This window comes from Triticum aestivum, chromosome 1A, assembly GCF_018294505.1.
Source record: "Triticum aestivum cultivar Chinese Spring chromosome 1A, IWGSC CS RefSeq v2.1, whole genome shotgun sequence".
Taxonomy (NCBI): domain Eukaryota; kingdom Viridiplantae; phylum Streptophyta; class Magnoliopsida; order Poales; family Poaceae; genus Triticum; species Triticum aestivum.
In genome coordinates this window covers 226,167,736-226,181,220 of record NC_057794.1, presented here as the reverse complement: position 1 = coordinate 226,181,220, position 13,485 = coordinate 226,167,736, and positions in this window count along the sequence as shown.

The following is a 13,485-nucleotide window of genomic DNA, read 5'->3' as shown; positions in this document are numbered from 1 at the left end:
TGCGACCGAGGTGGTTACCCTCAAGAAGTCGCTAGCCAAGGCCCAATATAGAGCGGCAAAGGAACAAGCCGCCCGCGAAAAGCACGAGGCTAGGGTCGGGGAGGTCCAACAAGAGCTCCAGGATGCCGCAAAGAAATGCGAGTCCTTGGAGCGCCAGATTTCAGACCAAGAGTCTGAACTTGCTAAGGCCTGCCAAAGCGCGCAAGAGGCCAGGGGCGAAGCCCAGGGCGCCCTCCAGGAGATCTAGGAGACCAGGAAAATGACAGCGGGTAAGGCCTTTATTATGCAGAGAAAATTTGTGAAGAAAAGGTATCTCTTATTGACCCGGATTTGGAGTTCTCTAGGAGCATTTGCGGATCTGCCATGCAATGTTGCTGACGCAGCGGAGTTCTTCCGAGCCGAGGAGGGGAGCTCGACGGAGAAGCTATTCTGGTCGCAATACCTTGCGCCAGAACATCCCGTACCCTTTAGCAATTAGCTGAAACAGCTGATCAAACTGCATAGGGTGGCCGAACTGGCCATGAAGGATTTGATAATTCGGCTATGGCCTGCTGACACCCTGCCCAGCAGCTACTTCGGACTCGTGAAGCGGTCAGTCGTCATGGTGCAGTGGGCGAAGATGGACACCGTGAAGCTTGCAACCGAGGGACCACCCATGGGCAAGGAGCACTGCACGCTTAAGCGGTATTTTGAGGATGTCCTGAAGGGATCCCGCATTGTAGAGGGCCAGTGTTCGAAAGACGTTATCTTTGAATGAATACATTCATGTGTATCCCATCTTGTGTTATATAAACAAGGCCGATATGTAATATAATGCCGGTTGTTTATTTAAAATTTTACCTCATGTGCGGCCGTTTTATTAAATCTGAGAGTTGGCTAGTCGTCGGCTTCAGCCCCCACGTAGGTAGTACGGCGGTGTTCGGGTTGGAACATAAACATTGTTGATCCAAGATTTTGGTCCTTGAAGGAGGTGTTTAGCGCAACGAACTAGGCAATCAGACTATGTGGCTTTATCACCCTCACTTAGCCATAGGAGTTTGACAATAGAAATGTAGGTGCAGCCCCTAGTTGGCATTTGTTAATCTGAACTAGGGTGCTCTAGACACCTAATCAGGTGGATGCCGATCCATCGCATAATGCGGGAAAAATCGCAAGAGATATTAACCTCCGAATAGCTGACCAGCTCTCGCCGCATCATGATAGTCAGTTTTTGGTTTTCTCTACTAAGGTGCTCATTCGGATAAACTAGGACACAATCACATTAGTTCTCCCTTTACTACCCTAGCCGATAGGACGGAACATAAGGTAGCGAGCACAGGAGCCGGGCAACCCAACTACTGACCAAAGACATGATTTGGAGCCGATGCATATAATGCTAAATTCGGGGTGCCGAACTATACTATAAAAAGTGTTCGGACTTGTTGCCATAGCATGGGGCGCAATGAAGCCCCTGGCGAATTAAGGCGTACCAAAGTGTACGGATGTAATCGATAAGAATAGTGAAATAGAATGAAGTAAAAAGCCAGTGCCACATGAGTTGGGTTGCAAACTATTTTCATTATAATTTGATTAATACGTCAAAGCGTATTTGTACAAATGGCGCGATAAGCAACGGGGCTATTTAACATGCCGAGACCAAGGGGGAGCTTCGCGCGGGTCCTGAAAACAGGTAGAGTGATTTTCAAGAAGACCACCTAGAGATTCCCCCACACCTCCACGTTACTTGCCACCTTGGTATATCCATCCTTCGAAAGGATCGATGATCAGGCCGTCGAGAGGAGCCCGTGGAGAAGAAACCTGGAAAGGAAAAAAAGGAAAGGAAAAATATGTGTGTCCGGGGGGGTCGAGCCATAATATGGACCACAACCGAGTGACGCCTCCGTCTTTGCCCATGGTATTTTGAGTGCGTAGTTATGTACGCACGGTACATATGCTGCTACGTGTTCGGGACTGAGACGGAGGCTGAATTGCTAGTTGAACTCTTGACGAACTAGACTGTCCTGCTGCGGAGTAGTCCGGACTCGTTTGACAGTGTCCGGGAGCTTGGCCGCTGAATTAAAATTCTGCTTGATAAGGTCGTCTGTACTTCCTCTGCTAGGGTCGCGGTGTGATCCTCGGTAGAGAGGGAGCGTTTCGTGTTTCCATTAACTGTTATGACACCACATGGTCCGGGCATCTTGAGTTCGAGATAAGCATAGTGCGGCACCGCATTGAATCGAGCAAATGCGGTTCGTCCGAGCAGTGTGTGATAGCCGCTGTGAAAAGGGACGATCTCGAAGATCAAGTCTTCGCTTTGGAAGTTTTTCGAGGATCCGAAGACGACTTCCAATGTGATTGAGCCTGTGCAGCGGGCCTCTACGCCTGGTACTACTCCTTTAAGTTTTTGTGGGCTCAACCCTTGATGGATTGATGCCCATCTTGCGGACTGTGTCCTGATATAGCAGGTTGAGGCTGCTGCCACCGTCCATGAGGACGCACGTAAGGTGGAATCCATCAATGATTGGGTCGAGGACCCCGACTCGATGTCACATCGATCTAGCTTGTAACACCCCATATCACTTTGCAGCCTCACGCACGGTATCCCCACGGGTGTCGCCTTACCTTTGCCCGGGACCGTTTGCGCCTTTTGGCTCACGTATATGATAGTGTCGCTAGCATCCATATGATAAGGAGCCCGGGCTGACATGACTAGTCGTAAACCCAAAGTGGCACAGACTTACAGGGACAGGCATCCATGACCCAGCTTCGAACGTGTCGGTCATCAGCAAGTGGGTCCGGGCTGTAGCACTGGGCTAGCAGGACTCCGGTAAACCGGGCTGTAGCGGGCTAGCAGGACTCCGGTACTCAATGCGTGACATTTCCCCGAAGGGACAGACACCGGAACGAAGAAGGACACATGCCGGCCAGCCTAAGTGCTCCGGAGCAGTAGCAAGCTACCATGGCTCAGCGGTAACACTAGGAGACATTTCCCGGTAAGAGAGGCTACTAAAGATAAACAACTAGATAGTCAGATCCCACACATACCAAGCATTTCAATCATACACACAATATGCTCGATATGTGCAAACACAACAAGGCACCACAACATGACTCTATGACACAAGTACTTTATTTAAGGCTCAGGGAGCCATACATAACATACACAAAGGTACGGGTCACACGACCCAGCATTCAAGTCATACAGTCATACAAACCAGCAGCGGAAGTAGCTTGTCTGGGTACAGACAACTAGTATGTCACACCCTAGCTAGTCATGCATTAGAGTGTTGCATCATGTTTATTCTTTCACCAGAAACCTGAAATGGGGATGACAGAACCCCCAGTCCCCTCTGAAACCAACTAGGGTTTACTAAAAACTTTTTCAATGAACCTGAAATGCCCTTCTAAAATGCCCATCATTTTTGTCTTGGTTCAGAACCTCTGCCAAAAGTGGTGCACATTTTCCTAGGCCATCTTAGGGTTTTTGAATTAATTCATAAATATTTGAATTTGGGCATTTAAAATTATATAAAATATTTAAATGCTCAAATATCTCCAAACTAAAATGTTTCATGTTGGAAATAATCCAACTATGGACCAGGAGTAGTTTGGTGATTTTAGGAGTAGCCTAAGTATTTTATTTAATTCAACAAAGTTGCAGAAGTATTAAAAAACAGAAAACAGAAAGAAATGGGAAAAACTTACCTGGTGCCCAGCACCCGGCCCACCTGCCGGCCCAGCCCAGCGCCGCTCCAGCGAGCTGCTTGCCGGCCAGGCAGGCAGGCAGGAGCCCGACGGCGACCGCAGCACACGCCACGCACCTGCTCGCCGCCTCGCCGCTCCCCTCGCCCGGTGACGTCGTGGATCAGCCTCTCTCGCTCCCTCGAACCCCCCAGACACCCCCTGTCCTCTCCAGCTCCTCCCCCTCGCGCTCCCCCGCCATGGCCGACGCCACCATCGCCGTGCCTTCGTCGTAGCCGTGCTCCCCGCCACCCGTGCGTCCTCTCATCGTGTCCAGGAGCTCCGCCGCTGTCCACTCCATCGAGCAAGCCGAGCCCCGAGCGCTCGCAACGCCCGAGTCCACCGCATCGACCTCGCCCGAACCGCCGTCGCCGGAGATCCCCTTCAACGCCGTCGTCGCTCCGGTCCATCTCCGGCCACACCAAGGGCTTCGTCGCACTCACTGTGAGCTTAGCCATCTTCCCCTCCCTTCCGTTCTTGCTCCCGAGCCGTGTAGCGACCTCCCGGAGCTCAACCGCACCCACCACCGTGGAGCTCGTCGCCGACGTGCTCCCGGTCACCCTCCGACCACACCACGGTGTCCATCATGCTCACCGTGTCACTTAGCACCTAGCTAGCCACTCCCCGAGCCTCACCGACCCCTCTAGCGTCAAGTTCGTCTTCGGCCGAACCCCGGTGGCCGCCAAAGTCATCGCCGGTGCCAACTCCGGCCACCCCGACCCCAACGGACTCCACCAAGAGCTGCGGCTCGTCCTCAGCTCCACTCCGGTGGTCTCCGCGACCCATTTGGTGGCCGAAACGGCCAAAACCACTTCCGCCGCCGCGTCGGGCTCGCCGGCGGCTAAACGCCGGTGCAGCCGACCCGGGTTTGACCACGGGTGGGCCCTGGTTGACTCCCCTGAGTCAATGATAGGTGGGGCCCAACCCTGTTAATTAAATAGGTTTAGTTTTAATTAAACTTTAATTAATCTAATCACACTGACACGCGGGACCCACTGTCAGGTTTGACCCGGACGTGTTCCGTTGACCTGCTGACGTCACACTGACGTCAGGCTGACGCAATAATTGATTTTCTGGAATTAATCTAATATAGGAAATTCCAGAATATAGTTTAAACTTAAAAAATTCATAACTTTTATTCTGTAACTCCAAATCAGACAAATTATATATGAAAAATGATCAGAAAAACCCAATCTATCCATCTGTACTATTTTCATGCATGATTTAACAAGTTAACCTGATGTTTAATGCAGAACAAGGAAAAGCACTTTAAAGGGCCATGTTTGAGTTTGAAATTTGAATCTTTGATTCAAATTGGTTCAAACCCTTCTAGTCTTAGTTGCATTAGCCCAACACACTCATATTGCTGTTTCATGCATGCATCATATTGTTGCACATTGTTTGGTGATGGTTGTGTATCGGTGTTCTTTGCGGCAGGTTCTGCCCCCGAGGAGTACCGTGATTACCCTAACGAAGAACCGTATCAGTGCATCGAACCATCAGGCAAGCAACCAACCATTTGATCATATCGATACAATGCCATGTTCTCGCTCCTGCTCTCTTTTACTGCATTAAGACAACGCGTTTCAAACTGCTGTGTGCTACGGTAGTTGAACCCATTTCCTCTGCATGACCTGTCATTGCCACAGTAACTAGATGAAACCCACTAGCATGTGTAGGAGTTGATTGAGCCATATGTATGTGTTGTTCCTACCTTGCTATGCCTGCTATGCTTAGAGTCGTGTCAGGTCTGGTTCATCTGGGTGATGGCTAGAGTGAAATGATTATGTCGGTAATGAGAGTGGTGTGGTGAACACGATTTGGTAAAGGTGTCGATGAGAGGCCATGTAGGAGTACATGGTGGGTTGTTTCATTGAAGCCGACCTTAAGCACTGAGATCTGTATGTGTGATTTAAGATACAGCTACTACCATGCATTGGGCCCTGAAATATGACCCCGCTCAACTTCTTATTCACCCTAGCTCTCTGTCCAGGAGTTGCAAGTAGTTTTTGGTGTTTGTAGCCTACTGGAGGCCGTGGACAACGCTGACCGTAGGGGTGGGCTGTGATGCGGTAGGTACGTGGCCGGGTGTACCGAATACCCGTTAGGTATCTCGGGAACCCTGTTCACATCGTTCGGGGCCGTATGGGAAACCTCGGCCGGACTCCCTGCGGATGGAACCTGGATAGGCGATAAACCTGGACTAGAGGCTTAAGTGTTTAGGTAGGTCGTGGTCTACACCCACGTCGGCTTTCGCTTGAAGTCTGCCGAGCACATGTCGTGTGCAGACGCTAAGTGGTGGAAACATGTATGAAGAAGTACACCCCTGCAGGGTTATCATGATCTATTCGAATAGCCGCGTCCGCGGTAAAGGACTACTTGGTTGCCTATACAGTTCATAGACAAGTAAATGGAAACTACTAAAAGCCTCAAGATAAGTGTGAGTGCCAAGGATGGCTCTTCCGTAGGAAGACGGAGGTGGATCCTCGGTAGTGTATTGAAGTGGTGAGTAGTGGACTCGTGTGCGCAAAACCATTTCAAGTTGGAGTATCGTAGGATAGTCTAGCCAAGAGTCAAAGCTGGCTTGCTGCAATAACTCCACCAACCCTTCTTGATACTATGCATGTATGTAGGATCTGATGTAAGTCTTGCTGAGTACCTTTGTACTCATGTTGCTATAATCTACATTTTTACAGAAGACGCTGCAACCCCTTCTGATGGGTTCTATGTAGATGTTGACATCAACGAGTAGGCTAAAGACCCAGGTGGTGACCCTGAGCTTGTGAAGGACCACGTAGTATAGCTAGGCTTTCCAAGCCTCTTTTATTTTACTAGTTGTCTGTACCCAGACAAAGTACTTCCGCTGTTGGCTTGTATGATTGTATGACTTGTATGTTGGGTCGTGAGACCCGTACCTTTGTGTATGTTATGTATGGCTCCCCGAGCCTTAAATAAAGTACTTGTGTCATAGAGTCATGTTGTGATGCTTCGTTGTATTTGCACATATTGAGCATATTGTGTGTATGATTGAAATGCTTGGTATGTGTGGGATCTGACTATCTAGTTGTTTATCCTTAGTAGCCTCTCTTACCGGGAAATGTCTCCTAGTGTTACCGCTGAGCCATGGTAGCTTGCTACTGCTCTGGAACACTTAGGCTGGCCGGCATGTGTCCTTCTTCGTTCCTGTGTCTGTCCCTTCGGGGAAATGTCACGCTTTGAGTACCGGAGTCCTGTTAGCCCGCTACAGCCCAGTTTACCGGAGTCCTGCTAGCCCAGTGCTACAGCCCGGACCCACTTGCTGATGACCGACACGTTCGAAGCTGGGTCATGGATGCCTGTCCCTGTAAGTCTGTGCCACTTTGGGTTTACAACTAGTCATGTCAGCCCGGGCTCCTTATCATATGGATGCTAGCGACACTATCATATACGTGAGCCAAAAGGCGCAAACGGTCCCGGGAAAAGGTAAGGCAACACCCGTGGGGATACCGTGCGTAAGGCCGCAAAGTGATATGAGGTGTTACAAGCTAGATCGATGTGACATCGAGTCGGGGTCCTGACACTTAGGTACGTGGCCGGGGATACCGGGCACCCGTTAGGTGTCACGGACCCCTGTACACATCGTTCGGGGCCGTATGGGAAACCTCGGCCGGACTCCCTGCGGATGGAACCTGGATAGGCGATAAACCTGGATTGGAGACTTAGGTGATTAGGTAGGTCGTGGCCGACACCCACGTTGGGCTTCCGCTTGAAGGTTGCCGAGTACATGTCGTGTAAACGATGGTAAGTGGTGAGAGCGTGTATGAAGAAGTACACCCCTGCAGGGTTAACATAATCTATTCGAATAGCCGCGTCCGCGGTAAAGGACTACTTGGTTGCCTATACAGTTCATAGACAAGTAAATGGAAACTACTAAAAGCCTCAAGATAAGTGTGAGTGCCGAGGATGGCTCTTCCGTAGGAAGACGGAGGTGGATCCTCGGTAGTGTATTGAAGTGGTGAGTAGTGGACTCGTGTGCGCAAAACCATTTCAAGTTGGAGTCTCGTAGGTTAGCCTAGCCAAGAGTCAAAGCTGGCTTGCTGCAATAACTCCACCAACCCTTCTTGATAATATGCATGTATGTAGGATCTGATGTAAGTCTTGCTGAGTACCTTTGTACTCATGTTGCTATAATTCACATTTTTACAGAAGACGCTGCAACCCCTTCTGATGGGTTCTACGTAGACGTTGACATCAATGAGTAGGCTAAGGCCCAGGTGGTGATCCTGAGCTTGTGAGGGACCACGTAGTATAGCTAGGCTTTCCAAGCCTCTTTTATTTTACTAGTTGTCTGTACCCAGACAAGCTACTTCCGCTGCTAGTTTGTATGACTGTATGACTTGAATGCTGGGTCGTGTGACCCGTACCTTTGTGTATGTTATGTATGGCTCCCTGAGCCTTAAATAAAGTACTTGTGTCATAGAGTCATGTTGTGGTGCCTTGTTGTGTTTGCACATATCGAGCATATTGTGTGTATGATTGAAATGCTTGGTATGTGTGGGATCTGACTATCTAGTTGTTTATCTTTAGTAGCCTCTCTTACCGGGAAATGTCTCCTAGTGTTACCGCTGAGCCATGGTAGCTTGCTACTGCTCTGGAGCACTTAGGCTGGCCGGCATGTGTAATTCTTCGTTCCGGTGTCTGTCCCTTCGGGGAAATGTCACGCATTGAGTACCGGAGTCCTGTTAGCCCGCTACAGCCCGGTTTACCGGAGTCCTGCTAGCCCAGTGCTACAGCCCGGACCCACTTGCTGATGACCGACACGTTCGAAGCTGGGTCATGGATGCCTGTCCCTGTAAGTCTGTGCCACTTTGGGTTTACGACTAGTCATGTCAGCCCGGGCTCCTTATCATATGGATGCTAGCGACACTATCATATACGTGAGCCAAAAGGCGCAAACGGTCCCGGGCAAAGGTAAGGCGACACCCGTGGGGATACCGTGCGTGAGGCCACAAAGTGATATGAGGTGTTACCGGCTAGATCGATGTGACATCGAGTCGGGGTCCTGACAGCGTTGGCATCAGAGCCGGACTGCCTGTAGGTTCTCCAAGCCAAACTGGTCGATGTTGAGTCTAGAAATTCTTTAGTTATATGTAGGGGAATTGTTTGTGGGTTGGAACGTAAGGCTCTTTTACTCCTTTATCTTATGACATTCTGATCTGAGTCAGTCCATTCTTCCACCGGGGGTTAAGGAATTAGGATCTATTCTCTCTATCAGGATCACGTGTTACTAATCAGTAGTACCTTATAGGTATGATGGATACAAGCCTAGTTCAGTTCTTCTACCATATTATGTTGCTAGGATGGACTCAGAATTTGATATGATGATGTTGAGTGTGTATGAAATCCTTTGTCAAATGTCTCAAAATCCTTCTTGAGCATTTACAGCTGTTATGCTGCCAAAATTTTGCTAGAAATTCTAATGCCTTTGCATTATGATTGTGCTTTCAGATGGCCACTCGCGACCTCAATCAAGTGGTTCGCCTGACTCGATGCCTAGATGTACCCGGTCATACCGCCATGTTGGTCAGGGTAATGACTGAGGCTGGATACCGTTGGTATCCTGAGTACACGGTCGAAGAGCAATTTCGGGACTTCAATCAAAGCCAGTATCTCTGCACTGTCAGGATATTTCCATCTTATCCTGGATCCACCGAGCCCCTTCACTGCTCCTATGGACTCGGGGTTACTATTGAGATGGCTGTGCAGGACGCCGCCTACTCTATGATGACCATCATGCGAGTCAGGTCTGGTCTATTTCGGGACTCTGATTTCCGGTATATGCCAGGATCACTTCCAGGAGCACAAGGGTATCTCCAGGCTATCTATGCTGACCCCACCCAGGAGGATTCACGGACTCGCACCACTGCTGAGATGCTCGAGGATAAGGACCGTGAAAATCGGGCCTTGAGGTTAGAGCTCTTCAATACCCGTGCTGACCACTGGGCCACATTGACTCGGTTCGCACCGGCGGTGCAAGCTGGATATTCGGATATGCGCGATCTCTATCCTGTGAGATCTGCTCTGCCAGACGTGATGGGTTGGCGTGATGTAGGAGGCATCACCCCACCTCGCGGTCCCCGCAGGCCACCGTCTGTTGGTCCAAGACCTCATCCTAGTCCCTATGGTCCACAAGCTCCGCGAGATCGTCTGTTTCCGGATGATCATGTTGAGCTTCCAGGCTATGGAGGTGATTTCTACGAGGACTACTACGGATCGGTCTGAGTTAGTAGTAGTATCACTAGTTCGTGTTAGTTGTGTCGTCTATCGTCCTGCGTGACTCGTGGGATATGACCTAGTTTGTATCGCCTTCCGGAGGTGTAGAAAAATAATGTATAGGAGCTTGGAATGCCTCCGATGAGATGTAATCCTCTTTCACCGTAATAGTACCTTGTTTGGTCTTGTACTAAACCCTGTATGGTGTGTATGACGATGGAATAAAGAAGCAGTTTCTGTATCTACCATGTCATACGGATGATCATCTTGCATTCCGAGTTATTCCTTACATTCTGTATCCTATGTCGGAATTTTATCATCCTGACTAAATCATTGTCTTGTTTACCTAGGATGGTCAACACGCGCACTAACCCTGCTCCTCAAGAGCAGGCCGAAGGCAGTGAAGTCAGGAATGCAAATCTGCCTCATCCTCCTTCCCTAGCCGAGGTTATGATGGAAGCCGAAAGAAACAAGCGGGAGACCAACCGTTTGTTGGAGCGTATTGAACAGAACACGGCACGCCATCAGAGGACTAACGTGGTGTCACTCAGTGATTTCATCAAGTTACATCCACCCACGTTCCACCACTCCGTCGAGCCTCTCGACGCTGATGACTAGCTTCGCAGTATCTCTCACAAACTGCGTTCCGCGTTAGTAGCTGAGGCTGACAAGGTCACCTTTGCTGCATATCATCTTGAAGGCCCCGCCAGTCTATGGTGGGAGAATTATGGAGCTATGCGCCCAGCGGGCCATGTCACTACTTGGGCTGAATTCAGCGAGGCTTTCCGTGAACATCACATTCCGGAGGGTCTCATGGACCGTAAACGTGAGGAATTTTGCAGTTTCACTCAGGGCCGACTCTCTGTGGATGCTTACAGCAGGGAGTTCGGTAACCTCGCACGATATGCAACTGAGGAAGTTTCTACTGATGCCAAGAAGCAAGCAAGGTTCCGTAAGGGGCTTAGTCCTGAGCTTCGCCGCGACCTCCGTCTGCATGAGTGCACATCTTTTCAGAAACTTGTTAACAAGGCCATCAGTGCTGAAACTGGTCAGACTGATTATGATGCGACACGCAAGCATGGCCGTGACATGGGTTCCTCATCCGGTGCTGGTCCTCAGAAGCGCCGTGTGTGGGTGCCCAACACCGCCCTGCCACCCAGGTTCACACCGAGACCATCTTTCCAGGCGCCTCGCCCTGTTCAACAGTCTGCACCAGCCAAGCCCTATGGGGGTCCAACCAACAATGCTCCTCCACGTACCAGTTCCGTGACTTGTTTCAAGTGTGGGGAATCTGGTCACTATACGCGTGAGTGTCCCCAGACCAAACCCAACCAGTCTGCTAAAGCTGTTGGCCGTGGCAAACCGACAGGGAAAGTGTTCCACGCCAAGCCGGCCACCGCTACACGTGGCCATGTCATTTGTATCTCTGCCGAAGAAGCTCAAGAGGATCCCAACATCGTTCTCGGTACGCTCCTTGTTAATTGCCACCCGGCATCTGTTCTTTTCGATACAGGAGCCTCTCATTCATTTATATCCGAGAACTATGCTCGTTTGCATAACACCGCATTCTGTAACATGCCATCCACTATGGAAATTTCTACTCCCGGTTCTAGATGGCAGACCTCCAGGGTAAGTTATGGAAATGAAATCCAAGTCGATAGACTTGTTTTCCTTGCATCTTTGATAGCTCTCAAATTTTCAGATATTAATATCATTTTGGGTATGGACTGGATGTCAGCTCATCATGCCAAAATTGATTGCTTCTCTAGGACTGTTCAACTCACTCATCCTTCGGGGAAGATAGTCAATGTCTTGACCCGATTATCCAAGCGACAATTATATTCTCTTAACGCCAGCCCTTTGCCAGACCTTGAGGATGTTCCGGTAGTCCGTGACTTTCCGGATGTCTTCCCAGAGGAATTGCCAGGTGTTCCACCTGACAGGGATGTTGAGTTCGTAATAGACCTCATTCCAGGAACCGTTCCGATTGCTAGAAGACCCTATAAGATGGCACCACTAGAACTAGCCGAGCTTAAGAAACAACTCGATGAGTCCTTGAAAAAGGGTTTCATCCGACCTAGTTCATCTCCGTGGGCTTGCCCCGTCCTCTTCGTCAAGAAGAAGGATGGTACGGACCGGATGGTTGTAGATTATCGACCTGTCAATTTGGTCACAATCAAGAACAAATATCCGCTTCCCAGGATCAACGACCTGTATGATTAGCTCGCTGGATCCTCAGTCTTCTCCAAGATGGATTTGAGGTTGGGCTACCATCAAATCAAAATCAGAAATGGGGACATTCCTAAAACGGCCTTTGTTACTCGTTATGGCCAATACGAGTACACCGTCATGTCTTTCGGTTTAACCAACGCTCCTGCCACCTTTTCTCGGTTAATGAACTCAATCTTCATGGAGTATTTGGATAAATTCGTCGTGGTTTACCTAGATGATATACTCATCTACTCCAAGAACGAGGAAGAACATGCCGAACATCTAAGGCTAGTGTTGAAGAAACTTCGAGAGCACCGCCTTTATGCCAAGTTTTCCAAATGTGAATTTTGGTTGTCAGAAGTGACCTATCTGGGTCATGTAATATCTGGTAAAGGTATTGCTGTTAACCCTGAGCGAGTTCAAGCCATCCTTAATTGGACTCCACCTGAATCGGTCAAGCAAGTTCGGAGTTTCCTTGGCCTAGCGAGCTATTGTCGTCGCTTTGTCGAGAACTTCTCCAAAGTTGCTAAACCTCTAACCGAACTCCTTAAGAAGGATAAAAAGTTTGAATGGACTCCACAATGTGAGCACAGCTTTCAGGAACTGAAAAGACGCCTGACTTCTGCTCCCGTTCTGGTACCGCCAGACTTCTCTAAGGACGTTGTTATCTACTGCGACGCCTCGCGACAAGGACTAGGCTGTATTCTCATGCAAGATCGGCATGTAATTGCTTACGCCTCACGGCAATTGCACCCACATGAGGAGAATTATCCTACCCATGATCTAGAGCTTGCAGTTGTAGTCTATGCACTTAAAACCTGGCGACATTACCTCCTCGGTAATCGTTGCGAAATATTCACTGATCACCAAAGTCTGAAGTACATCTTCACCCAACCGGATTTGAATCTCAGGCAAAGACGTTGGGTCGAGTTGATCACAGATTTCGACTTAGGAATAACTTACACCCCAGGGAAAGCCAACGTCATGGCTGATGCACTAAGTCGTAAATCTTATTGTAACAACCTGATGTTACGACAAAGTCAACCGCTTCTCCATGAGGAATTTCGGAAGCTTAACCTTCACATTGTTCCTCAAGGATTTCTTTCCACCTTGGTGGCGAAACCTACTCTTACGGATCAAATCATCGCTGCCCAGAAGCGAGATAAGGGAATAGCTAAGATCAAGGAGAACATTGCTAGCGGAGATGCTAGTTGTTTCTCCACAAATGATCATGGTGTTGTGTACTTTGGGAACCATTTAGTGGTTCCCAAGAACCAGCATCTACGGCAGTTGATCCTTAAG